This window comes from Capricornis sumatraensis, chromosome 22, assembly GCF_032405125.1.
Source record: "Capricornis sumatraensis isolate serow.1 chromosome 22, serow.2, whole genome shotgun sequence".
Taxonomy (NCBI): domain Eukaryota; kingdom Metazoa; phylum Chordata; class Mammalia; order Artiodactyla; family Bovidae; genus Capricornis; species Capricornis sumatraensis.
Genome location: NC_091090.1, coordinates 34,751,028 through 34,770,572, shown reverse-complemented (window position 1 = coordinate 34,770,572; position 19,545 = coordinate 34,751,028). Strand labels below are relative to the sequence as shown.

The 19,545-nt window shown below is 47.2% G+C and overlaps 7 non-coding genes across 7 annotated transcripts; 6 read left to right on the top strand and 1 right to left on the bottom strand.

Annotated features, from left to right (window-relative positions):
* Positions 1-1,509: 1,509 nt before the first annotated feature.
* On the top strand, positions 1,510-1,583 carry TRNAI-AAU (transfer RNA isoleucine (anticodon AAU)). Its single transcript has one exon. It is a non-coding gene; the product is annotated as a tRNA-Ile (tRNA).
* Positions 1,584-4,670: 3,087 nt separating this feature from the next.
* On the top strand, positions 4,671-4,744 carry TRNAT-AGU (transfer RNA threonine (anticodon AGU)). Its single transcript has one exon. It is a non-coding gene; the product is annotated as a tRNA-Thr (tRNA).
* Positions 4,745-7,129: 2,385 nt separating this feature from the next.
* Positions 7,130-7,202, top strand: TRNAV-UAC (transfer RNA valine (anticodon UAC)). Its single transcript has one exon. It is a non-coding gene; the product is annotated as a tRNA-Val (tRNA).
* A 6,884-nt stretch (positions 7,203-14,086) lies between these two features.
* Positions 14,087-14,159, top strand: TRNAR-ACG (transfer RNA arginine (anticodon ACG)). Its single transcript has one exon. It is a non-coding gene; the product is annotated as a tRNA-Arg (tRNA).
* A 661-nt stretch (positions 14,160-14,820) lies between these two features.
* On the bottom strand, positions 14,821-14,894 carry TRNAI-AAU (transfer RNA isoleucine (anticodon AAU)). The gene has a single exon. It is a non-coding gene; the product is annotated as a tRNA-Ile (tRNA).
* Positions 14,895-15,953: 1,059 nt separating this feature from the next.
* On the top strand, positions 15,954-16,026 carry TRNAV-CAC (transfer RNA valine (anticodon CAC)). Its single transcript has one exon. It is a non-coding gene; the product is annotated as a tRNA-Val (tRNA).
* Positions 16,027-16,557: 531 nt separating this feature from the next.
* Positions 16,558-16,631, top strand: TRNAI-AAU (transfer RNA isoleucine (anticodon AAU)). The gene has a single exon. It is a non-coding gene; the product is annotated as a tRNA-Ile (tRNA).
* The last annotated feature ends 2,914 nt before the right edge of the window (positions 16,632-19,545 follow it).

Below are 19,545 nucleotides of genomic sequence, written 5' to 3'. Positions count from 1 at the left end.
GTCTCGGCCCTTGTCTCTCACTCAGTATCTTTCTACTTCCCTCCCCTCTTGCTTGCTCTGTCCTTACTTATCTCCCTTGCTCTATTTCTGTGTCTCACTTTTGGTCTCTGCGTCCCGTGAGTCACGTTCTTTCTCACTCTCTGTCTCTGCCCCTATTCCTCTCTCTTCAGACTTTCCCTGTCCTTTGCGATCTTCTCAATCGTGCTTTCTCCGTGAGGCTCAGTTTCTGTCTCTTAGGCTCTTCCTCATTGTCTCTACTGCTCTTCTTGTCACTTCATCCTTGTCTTTCTCTGTCTGTCTTTTAGTTTTCCTTCTTTTTCACTCACCAATCTTTTCCCATAATCAAATGTCACTCTTGGGCAAGTCCAGCTTCCAATCCAAGGGGTTTAGGGTTCTGATCAAGCCTTCCTGCTGAGGACACCTCCAAGCTCTGAGAGATTGGACCCAGTCTCACGGGGGCCCACTTAGCCTGCCTTAGCACTGCCAACAGTACATGTTCACCGGTTGGTTCAACCCTCACCAGGACCAGGAGTTAGCCAGTCAAGTGGCCTGAGTGTCTCTGGGAAGCTGGGAAGTGGAGGGAAAGTAAAGAGGAGTGGGGTGAGGGGAGGGAAGGGCAGGAGTGTGGAAACAGAGGCATAAAGCCCATTCTGTGAGGGGTCCTTCCTTGCCTTTCTTGACTCCAAACCCTGAAGAGTAACACTGTTGCCTCTTCTGAGGATCAGTCCTAGCGCAGGTCACAGGTGGTGCTGCTGCTGCTGCTGCTACGTCGCTTCAGTCGTGTCCGACTCTGTGCGACGCCACGGGCGGCAGGCCACCAGGCTCCCCCGTCCCTGGGATTCTCCAGGCGAGAACACTGGAGTGGGTTGCCATTTCCTTCTCCAGCGCATGAAAGTGAAAAGTGAAAGTGAAGTCGCTCAGTCGTGTCCGACTCACAGGTGCTACCCTGTAACAAACGCTGCTCTTGAACCACAGCCACTCATGTTGAGGTCTAGCCTCAGTGATTCCCATCATCATTTAACGTGTGCACCATGGTCTGACAGTCATGGGTGCTCGATTCCTGTCGAGCGATGAAAGAATGAGGTCTACCCTCCAATCTTCACTTACTCTTGATTTTCCTCCTACTTTGCTGGATACTTATTTGCAAGCTTCTCCATTTATTATTTAATGGCTTTGGGGTTGGTCCTGGGCTACCTCGTCTCCTCGCGTATTCTCAGAGTCTCCCTATCAATGTGGCTGTGGTGCTAGGCCTAGCTCTCAGGCAGGTATTCCACACTTTTGATTACCTCAGTCCTCAGGAAATAGAGTTCATTCACGCCAAATACTAAGAATTCCTCTTCGTTTCCCCCTAACTCCACGACGGGGGAGAGGAAGAATGTGCTTTCTTCTTTCTTTGAATATTAGTTTGTAGTCATTTGGGTTCACTGTGTTCCTTTTCCAGCTCCCGGCAAAGCCGTATTGATTCCTTTTCTTTTAATAGCATAAACACGAATGCAGACCACCGTGTCTGGCCGGTTAGCTCAGTTGGTTAGAGCGTGGTGCTAATAACGCCAAGGTCGCGGGTTCGATCCCCGTACGGGCCAGGCTTGAGACGAGGGTTTATCCCTTTTAGGCTCACCGCCATATCCCAGTTCATGTCTGGGACACGAAGCTCTCGCTGAGAACTTTAACTGCAATCAATCGTACATCTTTCCTCATGTTTGACTCGCATCTGCAGAACGAAAGGATAGCAGTCAGTGACCCAGCAAGACATAGAGCGTCGCTTTGGCACATTTTGATCCACAGGATAACTGATTCCAGCGAAGAAACTGACCTTCCTGGAGTATTTCCCTCCTAAAATAGACGATGAAACCATCTACACTTTCTACATTTCCACACTTGAGTCTTAACTAGATCAGCAAAAGATGAAACAAGGTTTTTCAAAGGCTATGTGAAAAAACTCTATTGATACAAACACAGCAGGAGAGAAACAGTTTTGTCAGCTGTCTCTTTATGAGCTGGAAAGAGCCGTCAATGGCCAAACCTGAAACACTTGGAACAACCGATAATATAGTTTGAGATAATGATGCAAACTAAGTATAAAATGTGTATTCATGGGTCCATACTGTTACAAATCAGTGATTAAATAAGTCAATCAATGAATACAGGAGAAGGGATGTATTTTTCTTACTGATGCATTCCAGCTAAGGTAAGAAACTACTCCCCACCCACTCACCAGGAGATGGAGCTTTAACCTCTCCCTTCTGGAATATGGGCCATCCTGACCGACTAGCTTCTAAATATCCAGGAAGAAGTAGGAAAACATAGGAAGAAACTTCACCAGGGAGAAAAATGGCAAACACTACCTTAAAAGTGATCGAGGTTGGCATCACTAATGGTAAGCTATCCTCCTATCAAGTCACATCTGAAAGGAAGTGATGGCACAAGTACTCTGTGGTCTCGTCCAGAAACCTGTAGCCCCAGGCCTTCGTGTGAAAACTATCAGACAAACCTAGACTGGAAGACAGTCATACAAATACCGGATAGAAAGAATTCATCCACACCAAGAAACAATCACAGACCAGAGGAGGCTGAACGCAATGTGGGATGCCGTGTGTGGGGGGTAGGGGAGACATTAGTGTAAGAACAGATGTGACACACACAAGTACATGCGTTTAGTTATTATTAAAATATCAGTGTTGGTTTCTTGGCTTTAATAAAGGTTCCATGGTAACCTAAGAAGCTAATGAAAGGAAACTCTGAAATGGGTACAAAGAAACGCTATTGTTTTTGCAACTTTTCTAAATATGCTCCAAAATAAAAAGTTATGTTTCAGTATTCGCATAGGAAACGTGTCTGCTTCCCACCACTTAAATCAGAGTTGAGACAAATGCCTGGTGGGCAGTAGGTCCATGACAGGCAGTTCTTAAAAGCCGAAGGAATGTGATTGATGTCTTCTTTGGTGAAGGACATGCAGAGATATTTACATGGTGATCTGTGCAAGCTGGTACATGCTGCAGATGATTCTCCCAGAGTCCCATTCCCACACTGAAATGCAAACCAGACCAATGACATTCGTCTTCAGCCTGTAAAAACATCTGAAATGGAGCTATATGGTGTATGTTGAACTTGAAGTTTGGTGAGTTTCTCTCACAAAGTTTCAAATAACACCTGAAATGTTTTCTTTCCTAGCTTGGCCCTAAAATATTTCCGTTTGTGTCAATAAACATCTTAACCACTGCTCTTTGTGACATCTTGCCCTGCGTTCCCATGACACAATCCAAGATTGTCAGACAGAACAATGGCTAGTTCACTGTTCTTTCGTGGGGTTGTCCCAGAGATCATACTTTGCCCAGGCAGTATTACTCACCCTTTCTTCTTTGAACTGGGAGATCAAAGGTTACTTTAATGTTGGGTGGGTTTGTTTTCTTTCTTTTTTCTTTCTTTCTTTTTTTTTTTATTCTTATTTGTGTGTGTGCACTCAAGTGCCTTTGATGTGCTTAACAGTGGGTGGTTCCTAACTTAGTTTTCCCATTAATTCACAAAACACTTGATAAAGTACAATAGGAGAGGTGAATCATATTGGGCAGAAAAATTTTAATCCTATAGCAGTATGTGATTGCAATGAAGGAGTTCTTCAAATAGAAATAAATGGAAAACGTGACCTACCTTTACAGAAGTACTCGAGAAGCTACAGTTGTTGGGAAAAAAAAAAAAAAACAAACACAAAACAAAAGTCTGTTATTGCAAGAGATACTGGCAGCTTCCTGACGCTATTCACTAGCACCTGTGGAAGCAATATTGTTTATGCGGCCTAGATACAGAACACTCGTAGCAGTCTTATAGATTGAGGTTAGAAATAATCTACACTACCTGCCAGCCCTCTTCAAAGAAGTTGAGTAAATAAAAATCATAAATAGAGATTTTACATTTTCTCAAAGTCACGAGTATAATGACAGATTTGGAACAAAGAATCAGTGGGGTCTGACATCAGAGTTTGAGCTCTAAAGCATCATTGCATACTGCCTCATGCTCAGAGGAGAGGACTATTCTCTGATATTTATGCACCAAGTGTCTATTTCAGGAACTCAGACAAGTCAAGAACTTTATGACATTTTTAATGTAAGACATGTCTACCAAAGTTTTAATTGTCTGTATTTCTGTGTCAAACATCATTCTTGCATGTTTACATTTGCTGAATTCTTACCTTCCCTTTCCCTTTTGCATGCCTTTACCGTCCACATTGCTCTAAAATAAATAAGAACAGGCACACTCCTCTCTTGTAAGATACTGCTCTTTGACAGTGAGCGTAGCAAAAGATGTGGTGAAGTCCTTTCCAGCGCTCCATTTCATGTTATGTTTCTAGACTGATAAACACCACCGTTTTCCTTTTGTAGATTCGAAAGGGAGAAGTATTAGTATCTCCCATAGGAAGGTGCAAAGGTCAAACGATTTGGCTATGGATTTCAAAGGTTCAGAGGTTCAGAAGGTTTTTCTCATCTTGACTCAGCATGTAAACTTCTGTGCATATTTCAGACAAGAGAGGGTAAATGACTTGATAGAAATTTTGAGAAATAGGAAATAGTCCTGAGATTGTAGTGTTGATCTAAAGTTCTTGAGAAATGCATTGGTGAGCCAGGAAAGCGAAAACTCCTTCAAATCATGTTAGGAACCAACAGTCTACCGCAGCTGGCTCCGTGGCTTAGTTGGTGAAAGCGCCTGTCTAGTAAACAGGAGATCCTGGGTTCAAATCCCAGCGGGGCCTGGGGCAACACTGTTTTAAATAGAGCAAAACTAGTTAAAAAATGCGATTTGTTTACCTCCCATCAAGCCCCGGAGTACTTCGGAGTACTACGAATGCTCTCCCGATAGCCATAAGGCGACGGTGGTTCTCAGACATCTTGAGATGAGTATTAGAACTGCCTCTTGGTCTCCGATAGCCATAAGACGACGGTGGTTCTCAGATATCTTGAGATGAGTATTAGAACTGCCTCTTGGTCTTTCCTTTGCATTTTAAATCATCTCAGACATCTTGAGATGAGAATTAGAACTGCCTCTTGGTCTTTCCTTTGCATTTTAGATCAGGTCTCAGACGTTGCCAGTTTGGTTTTGTGGGATCTCTTCAATTGTGTTTGCCTCCTAGAACTTTTACCACGATGGAGACATTTGCTTTTCTTCATGGAATCATTGAATTGTCATGTTCCCCCTTCAGAGCCACTCCCTCCCCCACCAACTCCCACCACCCCGATTTGGCACCAACTTTAGGAGTGCCTTACAGTCACGCTTCTCAAAATTTTATGAGCATATGAATGACCTGGTGTGGTCCATTATAATGAGGGTTTTAAATGACTGCATCTGCACCAAGGGCCTGAAAGTCAGCATTTCTACCATCTCAGACTCTACACTACTGTTCCATGGAGGATACTTCATGAACCAAGGCTAGAGACTTACTGGTCTAGTTCAAGTGTGTTTTCAAGCTCTGCACTTTCATATGTTGCAGCTGTCTTCCTGAATCACTAGGTAATCCAGCATTGTTTTTACTCATTTGTCCTTAGTGAATGAAATGAAATGAAATCAAAAGAAATAAAAGAAGAGGAAAGACATTCTAATATAAATTACGGTAGTGTAAATCAAGTTGTGTTGTAACTGTTTCCTCTTTTCGATGCGAAATGGACTCGACGATACTGGAAATTTTGGAAGGAGAAGAACTGAGGTTATATCTAAAAGAGGATAAAAAACAGTCAATGAAAAAAATACACAAAATTATCTTCTTTTTTTTTTTTTTAAGGTGCGGGCAAACTGACTTTTTAAAGCATTCTTTGCTTATGAACTTCAACTGTTTAAAAAGTACATTTTTTTGATCTGAAAAGCCTTTGTGCGTTCACGAGTCACATAAGTCAAAGGGCCCTTTGCAACCAGTTGCTTGCATAATTTTTCAGGACATCTGGTAGGGTCAGGATTGGGTACATTGTGGGGCTACTCCTTACTGGCTTAAAAATAAACTTCTAATCAAATTATGGGAAACTAAATCCCAAACTTGCTGATTGGGAAAGACTGTGTCTCTACTCTGTTTCCTGCAACGTTGTGACCAATCCTAGTTTTAGTTTTGCTGAGAGCAGGAGCTTTCAGCGCTGCTATTTGTGAAAGATGCCAACGCAGAGCTGATGCAGAGAAATCCGGAATTTCTCACATGGAATTTAATGAAAGACTACAGTTTCGCTGCTGAGCACCTTCCTGGGGCACGAGGGAAGTGAGGGGAAGAGGGAAAATACAATGAGGAAGGTCAGGTGAAATGAAGAGAAAAACAAAGGAGAGGCAAGGTGGGCATCTGTCGAACAGATTCAGATCGCTCAAAGCACAGTCCTTCCAGGGCAGTGTGAGTGACGCTGGATAATAAGTTGACTGGTGATTCCCACCTCGACTTATTCCGGCGCAAAGTCCAGTCCCATGAATTCCCAAACACTACTCCTTTTGGCACTTCTTTCGGCACTCCTTTCTGAGAGTCAAGAGGGCATAGGCCATCCCAGCCCCGCTCGGCAGTCTCCTCCAGACGAGCCTGGCCCTCTCGGAAGTTCGGTGGTCTTCAGGATTCTGTGCGTTGTGTTCTGGCTCCAACGATGAGGAAGAGAGGTGGAAATCAAAGGCACAGGACAGTATCGGGTTGTCGCTCGTAATCAAATGCCCTTGGAACCTGAGGACACCCTGCCTGATGTTTGGGAAGGTGTTTGGTCTCTGCTCCCTCCTAGCTCAGGCGGTAAAGAATCTGCCTGCAATGCGGGAGACCCGGCTTTGATCCCTGGGTCGGGAACATGCCCCCTCCGGTAGGTTGTTTCCAGATGTCCAGCCTGGAGAATCCCATGCACAGAGGAGCCTGGCAGGCTACAGTCCATGGGGCGGCAAGAGTCGGACACGACTTAGCGACTAAACCACCCCCACTACTGAGTTAGGTTTGGTTGTGAGCCATAGAGTTTCGATGTTATTCTTTTAGCAAAAGTTTTTGAAACGGTGGAAAGCGAGTGAAAACATTCTGCAAGAGAAATATTCAAAATTACTAGATCGGGGGCGTGGCCGGGGGGGGGGGCAGTGGGGAGCAACCAGGGAACCGAGTATGCCGTTTTTTGGGACTTGTAATGTCTCTACTGGGCGTGACGTTTCCGTGGTGCAGTGGTTAGCACGTTCGCCTTACACGCGAAAGGTCCCCGGTTCGAAACCGGGCGGAAACAGCCCGATCAGCCGGCTTTTGCTGTCTTATAGACAAGTGCAAAGATTTCCTTCGGATTTTGCTGCCCTGTCCAAGGTTCCCGATTCCAACGTATCCTCAGAGCACCCGTGCCTCTCATCTACGGCCTTTTAAAATACTTACTCTATTTTAACATTTCTTGACGTTCCTCGGACTCCAGCAGCTTTACAATGTGTCAGTTATAATGTTCTCTCCTAGTGCAATTTTGAGGAAAAAGGGGTCGGTTTTTGTGAGGTACGGGGGTAGCTGAATGCTTATGATGTCCTGGACGCTCAGTGCTCCTTCTGTCCTGTCTAACATATAGCCGCTCGTCTCAAATGCATGGAAGTATTTCGCTACATTTTCTTCACCAAGCTTTATTGTTTTCGCTTTCACCGTTAGCCTATGGGCAAATGATTTGAAATGCAACCGACTGGCCGGAAGCAACTGAGGTAGGCCTACAGCAGTACAAGTGAATCAACGAAAGAATGCAATCAGTCAAACAAGAAGCTAAAAACAACAGACGAAAAAAAAGGGGGAGGTTTCCAGATGTCTTCCATCTCCGGCAGTTTGTTTTTCCCCTTACCAGAAATATTTTCGAAAACCTTCGACATGAAATCTGTGTGTGCAGACGGTGGAAAGGAATGGCGGAGGGGATGGAAGCAATGAATCAGAAGTTTCCTGTCCCCAGAAACTACACGGAGATCTTGTACCGGGTGGAGACCGTTGCTTAATCTCACTGTCCTTTCCTTTTTCTCCTAATTCCCCGGGTCCGCGTGCGGATCCCCACCAGTACCCTCAGGGAATTATTCCGTAGTCCGCCTGGACCCGAATCTCTGCTCAAATGTTTCCACCACGCGGTCGACGCCGACTCGCCCCTTTTCTGGGAGCCCAGGCAGCACGCGGTCATCTGCAGCCAGACCCAATTACCCACCCACCTAGGCTCGCCTGGGCGGACTGGTCACATTCGGCCACGGGTTGTCCTTCAATCGCACAGACCCGTCGCTTCCCCGGGTTCAAAAGACAGTTCCATTTAGGCACAGAACAGTACCGGCTGAGATCGGAATGGAGTTGAGGTGCGTTTGTCTGCGTGTGTGTTTCGAGACAGGGCTGTGGGACAGACATACACGGAACGGGGCCTGGCACCCTCGCAGGCAGGGTATCTAGGCCAGCAGCGGCTCTTCTCGGACGGTTCGGGGACTCTGCATCCAGATCAACAGGAAGCGCGCGACGGGCAGGCGGAGAAGGTCCGCGTCGCCCCCGGGAAACCAGAACTGTTCACGGAGTCAGGACCATGAACAGCGCACTCTGGATTTGCCGAGCGGTGAGAGGGATTTCTCAAAAGTGAGAAAGGATAGGGGGAAATGTTTTAATGGTACATTGAGTCGGTGGCGCGTGTGTTTTAGGCACAGACTTAAAAAAAAAAAAAAAAAAAACCACACATAAAATACCGTACACGGTATTTCCGTTGTTGCTGCTGTTCAGTCGCTAAGTCGTGTCGCACTCTTTGGGACCCCACGGATTGCAGCACGCCAGGTTTCCCCGTCCTTCACTATCTCCCAGAGTTTGCTCAAATTCATGTCCGCTGTGTCGATGATGCCCTCCAACCAGATCGTCTTCTGTCCCCTTTCTCCTCCTACCCTCAATCTTTCCCAACGTCAGGGTCTTTCTTGTCCAGTGAGTCGGCTCTTCACATCAGGTGGCCAAAACATTTGAGCTTCAGCTTCAACATCAGTCCTTCCAATGAATGAATATTCAAGGTTGACTTCCTTTATGATGGATTGGTTTGATCTCCTTGCAGTCCAAGGGACCCTCAAGAGGCTTCTCCAGCACCACAGTTCCAAAGCATCGACAGGTCCACGCTCAGCCTCTTTACGGTCCACTCTCTCATCCCTAAAAGACTGCTGGAAAAACCATAGCTTTGACCAGAGAGAGGGATCATCATTGGCAAAATGCTGTCTCTGCCTTTTAATCCGCTGTCTAGGTATCTCACAGCTTTTCTTCCAAGGAGCAAGCGTCTTTTATTTTTGTGGCTGCAGTCATCATCCGCAGTGATTTTGGAGCCCAAGAAAATAAAATCTCTATTTCTGCTTGATGGTTCTGAGAGAAATGGTCACAGGTTAAGGTATGGGAAAGTCATTCTGGCTTACATATGTTCGTGCCTAATGAAAGGTTAAAAAAAAAAAAAGTCTGTTTTGCAGGATACAGCATGCTTGGGGTTGGTGCATGGGGATGACCCACTGAGATGTTGTGGGGAGGGAGGTGGGAGGGGGGTTCATGTTTGGGAACACATGTAAGAATTAAAGATTTTAAAATTTAAAGAAATAAAATAAAATAAAATAAAATAATAAAATAAAAGGGCAAAAAAAAATTTTAAAAAAAAGTCTGTTTTAAAGGTAAAGCTTAAATGCCTTTTTCCCTGAGAGGTGAATACTAGTAGTATTTCCCAGGTGCCTGGGCTAGACTGATGTGATGTGTACTGGCTGGTCTGCTCTTTTTTTTTTTTTTTTTTTTTTTGAAACCTTTAAGGAATGTGCCATTTCACTTTTGATGTTTTTTGTTCTGACAAGAAATCAGTTCAGCTCACTTGCTCAGTCGAGTCCAACTCTTTGCCACCCCATGAACTGCAGCACGCCAGGCTTCGCTGTCCATCACCAACTCCTGGAGCTTGCCCAAAGTCATGTCCATCGAATTGGTGACCTCATCCTCTGTCGTCCACTTCGCCTCCTGCCTTCAGTCTTACCCAGCATCAGGTTCCTTTCCAATGAGTCAGTTCTTCACATCAGTTCAGTTCAGTCCAGTTCAGTCACTCAGTCAGGTCCGACTCTTTGCGACCCCATGAATCGCAGCACACCAGGCCTCCCTGTCCATCACTAACTCCGGGAGTTCACTCAAACTCACATCCATCGAGTCGGTGATGCCATCCAGCCATCTCATCCTCTGTCGTCCCCTTTTCCTCCTGACCCCAATCCCTCCCAGCATCAAAGTCTTTTCCAATGAGTCAAGTCTTCGCATGAGGTGGCCAAAATATTGGAGCTTCAGCTTTAGCATCAGTCCTTCCAATGAATGTTCAGGACTGATTTCCTTTAGGATAGACTGGTTGGAACTTCTTGCAGTCCAAGGGACTCTCTCTCTCTTTCAAGAATCTTCTCCAACACCACAGTTCCAAAGCATCAGTTCTTTTGTGCCCAGCTTTCATTATAGTCCACCTCTCACATTCATACATGACTACTGGAAAAACCATAGCTTTGACTAGACGGACCTTTGTCAGCAAAGTAACATCTCTGCTTTTAAATATGCTGTCTACGCTGCTCATAGCTTTTCTTCCAAGGAGCAAGCATCTTTCAATTCCATGGCTGCAGTCAGCAACCCATCTGCAGTGATTTTGGAGCCCCTCAAAACAGTGAGAGTGAGCCCCCTCTCACCGTTTCCATTGTTTCCCATCTGTTTCCCAGGAAGTGATGGGACCGGATGCCGTGACCTTAGTTTTTGGAATGTTGAGCTTTAAGCCAACTTTTTCACTCTCCTCTTTCACTGTCATCAAGAGGCTCTTTAGTTCTTTCCCTTCTGCCATGAGGGTGGTATCATCTGCATATTTGAGGTTATTGATATTTCCCCTGGCAATCTTGATTCCAGCTTGTGCTTCATCCAGCCCAGCATTTTGCATGATGTACTCTGCGTGGACCTTAAACACGCAGGGTGACAATATACAGCCTTGACAGACTCTTTTCCCGATTTGGAACCACTCTGTTGTTCCATGTCTGGTTCTAACTGTTGCTTCTTGACCTGCATACAGTTTCTCAGGAGGCGGGTCAGGTGGTCTGGTATTCCCATCTCTTGAAGAATTTCCCACAGTTTCTTGTGCTCCACACAGTCCAAGGCTTTGGCGTAGTCAGTAAAGCAGAAGTAGATGTTTTTTCTAGAATTCTCCTGCTTTTCTCGATGATCCAACAGATGTTGACAATTTGATCTCTGGTTCCTCTGCCTTTTCTAAATCCAGCTTCAACATCTGGGAAGTTCACAGTTCGCGTCCTGTTGAAGCCTGGCTTGGAGAATTTTGAGCATTACATTGAGTGCAATTGTGTGGTAGTTTGAATATTCTTTGGCACTGCCTTTCTTTGGGACTGGAATGAAAACTGACCTTTTCCAGTCCTGGGGCCTCTGCTGAGATCTCCACATTTGCTGGCCTATTGGGTGCAACACTTTCGCAGCATCATCTTTTAGGATTTGAAATAGCTCAACTGGAATTCCATCACCTCCACTGGCTTTGTTCATAGTGGTGCTTCCTAAGCCCCACTTGACTTCCCATTCCAGAATGTCTGGTTCTAGGTGAGTGATCACACCATTGTGGTTATCTGGCTCATGAAGACCATTTTTTGTATAGTTCTTCTGTGTATTTTTGCCACCTCTTCTTAATCTCTTCTGCTTCTGTTAGGTCCATACCTAACATTTCTGTCTTTTATTGTGCCCATCTTTGCATGAAATGCTCCCTTGGTATCTCTAACTTTCTCGAAGGGATCTCTAGCCTTTCCCATTCTATTGTTTTCCTCTATTTCTTTGCATTGATCACTGAGGAAGGCTTTCTTACCTCTCCTAAATATTCTTAGGAGCTGTGCATTCAAATGGGTATATCTTTCTTTTTCTCCTTTGTCTTTCACTTCTCTTCTTTTCTCAGCTATTGGTAAGGCCTCCTCGGACAACCATGCTGCCTTTTTGCATTTTTTCCCCCCTTGGGGATGGTCTCGATCACTGGCTCCTGTCCAAGTTCTTCAGGCACTCTATCAGATTCTAATCCCTTGAATCTACTTGTCACTTCCATTGTATAATCGTAAGGGATTTGATTTAGGTCATACCTGAATGGCCTAGTGATTTTCCCTACTTTCTTCAACTTAAGTCTGAAAATTGCAATAAGGAGTTCACGATCCGAGCCACAGTCAGCTCCCGATCTCGCTTTTGCTGACTGTATAGAGCTTCTCCATCTTTGGCTGCAAAGACTATAGTCAACCTATATAAATATGTATAACCAATCTATATAAATAGACAAGGTATAAAATTGCTGAAAACCATGTTTCTCTGGAGCTGTTCTTCAGAATTAGTGAGAGACACTCACATGGGCCTATCGTCCTTAGTTTGGCTCGATTCACACTTTTTCTTCTGTCCCGGGTACAGACTGCTTGTTATTTCCCTTGACACCTGAGTACAGACTGCAAAACGGGGGCTCCCGCGTTCAGGGAAGTGATACCTCGATGTCTGGACTCCCATTGCCTCTGCGCTGGTGGAGCTCAGCACCCGGGGGTGGCAGATCCCTGAAACTGCAATTGAGGGAGTCGGGCGGGTTGGCCGGGCTGTCCACGGGGACCACCGCTGTTGCCCGCTGTGGTCTAAAGGGGGCTGCATGGTTTGAATGCCTGGGAGTTTTCTCCAATATTTGGGGCAATTTTAGCTGACTTTTATTCAGATTAGATCAGACTAGATCTCGGATTCTGTGAACTTTGAGAGGACAAATGGATGAAAGGCAGGAAGCGCTGTTTCTGAAAGGGTCGCCTGCCACCTGAACATCTGAGACCTATTTTATGACATGACCCTTAAGCTTATGGCCTCAAATCTTCTCCATGGCCTCTCCTATGTCTCCAGCTTCATTTCACACTTCACTGCCCCCCTCTCTCCCCACCACCCTGTCCTCTTATGTCCCAGAGATTTGTGAATATGTTATCTGTTCCACCTCTGTTCCTAGTTACTGTCTCCTCAACCTCGAAACTTGCCCTCCATCATCACTCCTTCAGATAAAACTTCCCCAAAGCTTTCTGCCTAAATCTTCACATTTCTGTCAGCTTCTGCACACCGGGTCTTTTATTGCAAAGGCCAGTTAGGCAACAGATGGCAATGCTGGGGTCAGAAAGTGTTGCATTCTGGATTCCAGGTTTGTGCCATCAAGAACATTACTATGCCCTGTCTCTCTCAACATCCAAAATCCTTCTCTCAAGGCAGTTGTATATTTTGAGGTGTTCCTTACGCCCACCTTGAAAACCAGAAGAAACACATAACCACAGTGTCTAGAGAGAGCATGTCTGTCTGTTTAAATTTTATGTGGTATTAAGTCATTTCCTGAATTCCAGCAGTCTCTGCCTAATGTGATTTCTGCACCTTTGAGTATACCTTTCCTGCCTTCTTGCCTCTTTTTGCCTTTACCATTGACTTCTGCATGCTTTTATCCGATGCATGATTTATCATAGAATTTGGCCACGATTCTCCCTCTCAGGGAGTATTAACTACTCTTAACAGTAAGAGGAGAAGAATGTGATTCTTAGGGCCAAATGCACTTCCAAACCAAATAAGTGTACTTTATTTTATAACACTTAGTTAAAGAGCACACAGGGCAGTCAGTAACCGTCCGCAGACACATCATCAGAGCCCCAAAGAAGTATAGAATAGATGAAGGAGGTGGAAGCACGCCAGATTAACAGATAGCAGAAATTAACCAAGAGCACTCACAGCAGAAAACTCGCTTTCAAGGAGTGACTTCTTTCTATCATGTATGGAAAGTCCTAAGGGTTAGATTTGCTTGCAATCCAAAATGGAGACATGGAAAACGACGTTGTGGTACGTACACTAACCCTAAATGAAGTGAATCGGTGGGAGTCGTCAGTTTCGGGGTTATTTCTATCTTCCTAGCAGAACCACGGAGAAAGAAATGGCAATCCACTCCAGTGTTCTTGCCTGGAGAATCCCAGGGACGGGGGAGCCTGGTGGGCTACCGTCCATGGGGTCGCACAGAGTCGGACACGACTGAAGCGACTTAGCAGCAGCAGCAGCAGCAGCAGCAGCAGCAGAACCAGCGGCTTCGGAGGCCTCATTGAAATAGACATGCTTAAGCCCTCTCGTCGCAGGGGGCCAGTGGCGCAATGGATAACGCGTCTGACTACGGATCAGAAGATTCTAGGTTCGACTCCTGGCTGGCTCGAAACCTTTTTGACAACTGATCTTCCTGCACTTGAACCGCACCCAAACTCTCCAAGCTTGGCGCCTCACAAGCGCTCCGAAAAGCTCCCTCAACCTTGCTTCTTGTTACCCCGTGGGGCCCTCCTACCTCTTGTCGCAGTCCGAAGGACCCTTCAAAGGCGATCACTGGAACATCCACAATCAAGCATTTTCTGGTTTCGATCTCCCACAGCAAATACGGAGAAAGGACCACATAGGGACAGCTGAACTGAGTTTCACATCAAAGAGGCTTTAAGAAAAAAGGAGGATGAGGAACAAGAAAGAGAGAGAAAGTAGGAAGGAAAAAGGCTCGGCAAGTGTCTTCACCACTTATTCCCAGTGGGTTCCCCTTCACTTTTTCCCAGTGGGTTCCCCTTCACCACCCGCTTCCCCCTTCCTAATAGAAAGACGAGTGGCTTTGACTGAGGAAATGTTAAATCCAAGAAAGCCCAGGGTGTTTCGCACCAGATATCGGAGATGGCCCTGCACCCGGACTTCCAAAAGAGCGCTGGTAGGACAGTTCCAAGAGGGAGGAGTAACACGCTGATTTTTTTTTTTTTTTTTTTTCCTAAGCAACCCAAGTTACATACACGTCCAGGGTTCAAACGGTTAACACCTTGAGTGGTAAGGCGCAAAAGGCTCCTTGGCCCGTACGGGGATCGAACCCGCGACCTTGGCGTTATTAGCACCACGCTCTAACCAACTGAGCTAACCGGCCCTGACACGTCTTGCTCCACTACTTAAGGTCTCTACTTGCCGCGGTTACGCTTGTTTTTCGTGGTCCTCAGAGAGCTCCACGTGTAACCCAACAAACATCTGCTTGTGACCTCTGCACACAAAGCCAAACTCGGACAGCAGCCCTTTGGACCAAAGGGCGCCAAGCGAGGGAGCAGGAGACGAGCCTCACGTCCACTCCCTCTTGGTCTTTCAGTTAGCGGTGTTTTGTTGTTGTTGTTGTTGTCTGTCTGTCTGTCTTGTCTGTTTGTTTTAAGCGGAAGACCAAAGAATCTGGGACTGGTCACCGACTCTTGACATTTCAGGATTCAGGATGTTTCCGGTTTACCATTCGCTGCCCTGGTAGTCCATCGCTCGGAGATTCGTTAGCTCAGCTTGCCCCGGAGAAACAAACTGACTTTGGATGTTACTGATGATATCTACAACAGCAGTGTTAGTGCCTTGAGGATGTTACCGACCACAGCAATTCTAGTCTGACTCTGGTTGATTTGTGCTCAACTGGCACAGAATTGAGGTCAGAGGGGACGAGTAAGGAAGGACTGCCTGGCAGACCAGTGGGCATTTGACCCTCTCCGCCCCTCGGTTTCTATCAGCCAAACACTGCCCGTCACAGGATGGGCAGCTGCTAGAGTTCAAGGGCACCGAATCGCGCTTACTTTTCAACCAGGATCATTGAATCATCTTCAGTCACTGCAAGTCCTTTTCTGGCACTCAAGAGATGGTGATCCCAGAACTTCCGAAGGTCACACAAACCCACACAAGACAAAATCGAGCCGTTTTCCGACATCTACTGTACCCGGACGCTGCCTAACACGTCTGCTCTGCCTTTGGCAAGGAATTCTGCGCTTAGAGGCAGTATTTGCTTAGTGTGACTCGTTGACTGTAGCATTGTTGGTCGTGATAGGAGGGCGCACTAACGTCGACCATTTCCTGAAAGAGAAAACCGATTCGGTGTGGCCAGCTTGGGCTAGCCGGGAGTCTCCTTTTTCGCTCGGACACCATCAGGGGGTGAAAAAACATGACCAAGGAGCGGAGAAAGCAAGTTTCCGTAGTGTAGTGGTTATCACGTTCGCCTCACACGCGAAAGGTCCCCGGTTCGAAACCGGGCGGAAACAGTGTTTCTCTTCGGAGCTTGCATTTTGAACCGTTCTCCGGAACCTCTCAGGAAACTTCCGAGAAACTCGGTAGATGAGGAGGCTTCCGAACTCCCACCGAGTCTCACCCGTAAACCTGGGGAAACTATCGACGATCCGACCTATCGGAAGAGTCTTCGGGCACCGTATTCCATCTCGTACGGCAGAGCCTGCACTCTGCCCAGCTTAAGGCGCTTTCTGCGAGCCTTTTACACAAAGAGCAAATTCTTCCATGGATTCCCCGGGCCGTAGGCCGCAGCTTCCTCCGAAAAACTTCGGTTTCCTCGTTCACGTCGAGGAATACGACCGAAACCCAATTGTGCCTTCTTTTCCTTTGGTTTTCTTCTCCGAGAAAGCGTCTCATTCTTTTGACTAAGGATGGAAGGCAACGACAATGACGAAACTCTCTTAAGAGAAGCAACAGTAAGAGTCAGTTGGAACTTGACATTTTGGAGGGGGGAGGCGGGGGCCGTAAGAGGAAAGGAAGAGGAGAAGAGGACTTGCGCAGGCAGGGGCCGGTTAGCTCAGTTGGTTAGAGCGTGGTGCTAATAACGCCAAGGTCGCGGGTTCGATCCCCGTACGGGCCACTGTTCTCTTTGGTCAACGCCTCCAGGAGGCTGCCAGCTGTTTTCCGAGGAAACTTGCCTCTTCACCTGCGTAGAGTCCCCTTGGGCGGTTGTATCTGTTCCGTCGGGACGCCAGGCTGGCTCTTCAGTCTCCAGTCTCCTGGAGGGTGCTGTCTAACCACGTCGTCCTCTGCCGAGGCCTTCTCCTTTTGCCTTCCATCTTTCCCAGGATCAGGGTCTTTTCCAGTGAGCTGGCTCTTCGCATCGGGTGGCCAAAGTGTTGGACCTCCAGCTTCAGCGACCGTCCTTCCAATGAATACTCGCGGTGGGTTTCCTTTAGGATTGACTGCTTTGATCTCCTTGCAGTCCAAGGGACTCTCGAGAGTCTTCTCCAGCGCCACACTTCGAGAGCATGAATTCTTTCGCGCTCAGCCTTCTTTATGGTCCAGCTCTCACATTCGTACATGACTACGGGAAAAACCATAGCTTTGACTGTACGGACCTTTGTTGGCAAAGTTACGTCTCCGCTTTTTAATACGCCGTCTAGGTTGGTCATAGCTTTTCTTCCAAGGAGCAAGCGTCTTTTAATCTCGTGGCTGCAGTCACCGTCCGTATTGATTTTGGAGTTTTCCCCTTCTGTTTGCCATGAAGTGATGGGACCGGATGCCATGATCTTGGTTTTCTGAATGTCGAGGTTTAAGCCAGCTTTTTCACTCTCCGCTTTCACCCTCATCGAGAGGCTCTTCAGTTCCTCTTCGCCTTCTGCCATCGGAGTGGTATCATCTGCGCATCTGAGGTTGCTGATAGTTCTCCTGGCAATCTTGATTCCAGCTCGTGATTCATCCAGCCGGGCCTTTCACATGATGTACCCTGCATAGAAATCTAATAAGCAGGGTGCCGATATACATACAGCTTTGTCCTATGCCTTTCCCAGTTTTGAACCAGTCCGTTGTTCCACGTCCGGTTCTAACTGTTGCTTCTTGACCCGTATACGGGTTTCCCAGGAGACAGGTAAGGAGACAGTTAGAGTCCTCTAACGTGTTCCAAACCCACCACCCTCACATACCTTTTATCCACTCGTTATCCAGTTTAGCTCTCCACTTACCACAAGCCCAACATTTTTCCAGGCAGGCAGGGTTCTCTTTCCTCCGGGACCAATGGATGAGGACAGAGAGCTGGGCAGGGTCAGAGGGTGGCCTAACACGAAAAATTTGGTGGGAGGTGGGGGCGGGGGCAGGGGAAAAGATTCCTGGCAACCTTTTGTCAAAAGTGTATTCGATTTTAAATTGTCTTTCCAAAGTAGTGGCTCAATCAACGCCCTTTCTCAAATCCTCAAGAGATACAAAGTAAGGAGGCATTCTTAAAAGGTGGTTCTTTCCATGTCTCTGAAGACCCTTTAAGATGAACTGACAGCCAAGACTGCCTTGTCAGGAGAGACCGCGCAAGGTGGTGGACTGATTCGGGATACTTCCTCTCCCTACGTGTCTGCAGCACTTTGACCACCTTGAACAAGAAACACAAGACCACAAGACTGACTTTTTTTTTTTTTTTTTTTTTGAGGCCAGGAATGAAATCTGGACTCTTGTCATCAGTTGACAGCCGTGCATTACCCATGACTGCTTCTGACTTCCAAGGACAATTCAGTATCATGGTCACTTCTCTGATCACTGCGGGGATTCCTTCCCCAGCCTTGTATGGTTTCCCTACCTGTGTGCGCTGACCAGTGTTAAGGTCCATGTGGAGAGCTTCCTGGAGTTTCCTCTTCTCCCGGCTCTCTCCTTTCCGGTGCTCTGTCCTGCCGTCTCCAGCTGTCTTGGTCTCCTGGACTTAATCCGCCCCGACACTTCAACTCAGAGAATCCACCAGCCTCTGCCTGCGCTGGGGCCTGGAAACTCTCTCAAAGCAGTAAAAACTCGGGTGCAATCCTAGATCTCACGTCAGTTCCCAGCAAAATCGCTCACTCATTTCTTTTCTGTCAAAGATTACCATCCTTCTTTGCCTGATGTTTGGTGTCTGGAAAAGTGTTTCTGATCTGTTTTGGTTCTTTCAGGCAGGAGGGTGCGTCTGATCCTTGTGATTTTGTCTTGGCTGGAAACAGGCCTTTCCACTCTTTGGAGGAGGAAGAGGGGGAAGCTGAGGCCTCTTCGGTTTGTGGGTTTCTGCTCTGGGGTTGCAGGCTGCGGGGGAGCAGAGAGGGGCAGGTTGGTTAGTGCAGCAGCCTGTCCTAGGGGCAGTTGGCATCACCTTTCCGGGAGACATGGGGCCTCCTGCTGCTTGTGGCAAGCAGTGTGTGCAGATATTGGGCCCCGGCTCCAGGTTCCAGCGGGGTCAACCTATCTGGAGGGTTCAGGCTACAGGCCCCAACGCCAGTCACATGGTCTTCTCCGTTGTACCAGTGTGAGTGTGTCAGTGTGTGTGTGTGCCAGGGCTGGTTGTGGGAGAGGAGGGCTCTGGTGGGAGAGCAGGGCCTGAGTCCAGGAGTGCCGAGAGGCTGACGTCACCAAAACGGGCATTCGGATCTCTGGCGGGCCGGCAGGCTGAAGATGGGCGCTTTCTGATGAGCGGGCGGGAGCCTTGGAAGATGGGCGATCCGCACACGCTTTCCTCACCGCCGCCTGGCTGTCACCCGCGGGACATCGGAACACCTACCTGCTGCACCAGTGCCTCCCCGCTGGGTCAATTCCAGCCGTCCTCCTTGGTGGCCGGGTGATGATTGCCACTTGGCAGAGCTTCAGAGGCTGGGACTGGATGAACCAGTGGGACCCGCCCAGCACCTGAGTCCCACCCGAGCCACCCCTCTCAGTCCCTTGATACCTCTAGTCCCCTTTCTTTCTCTCTCTCTCTCTCCCTCGTTCTCCTTTCCTTTAGGTTATTACATCTTCGTGGGACCCTTTCCCCAACACTTTATTAAAGGATATTTTAAAATGTAAAGAGC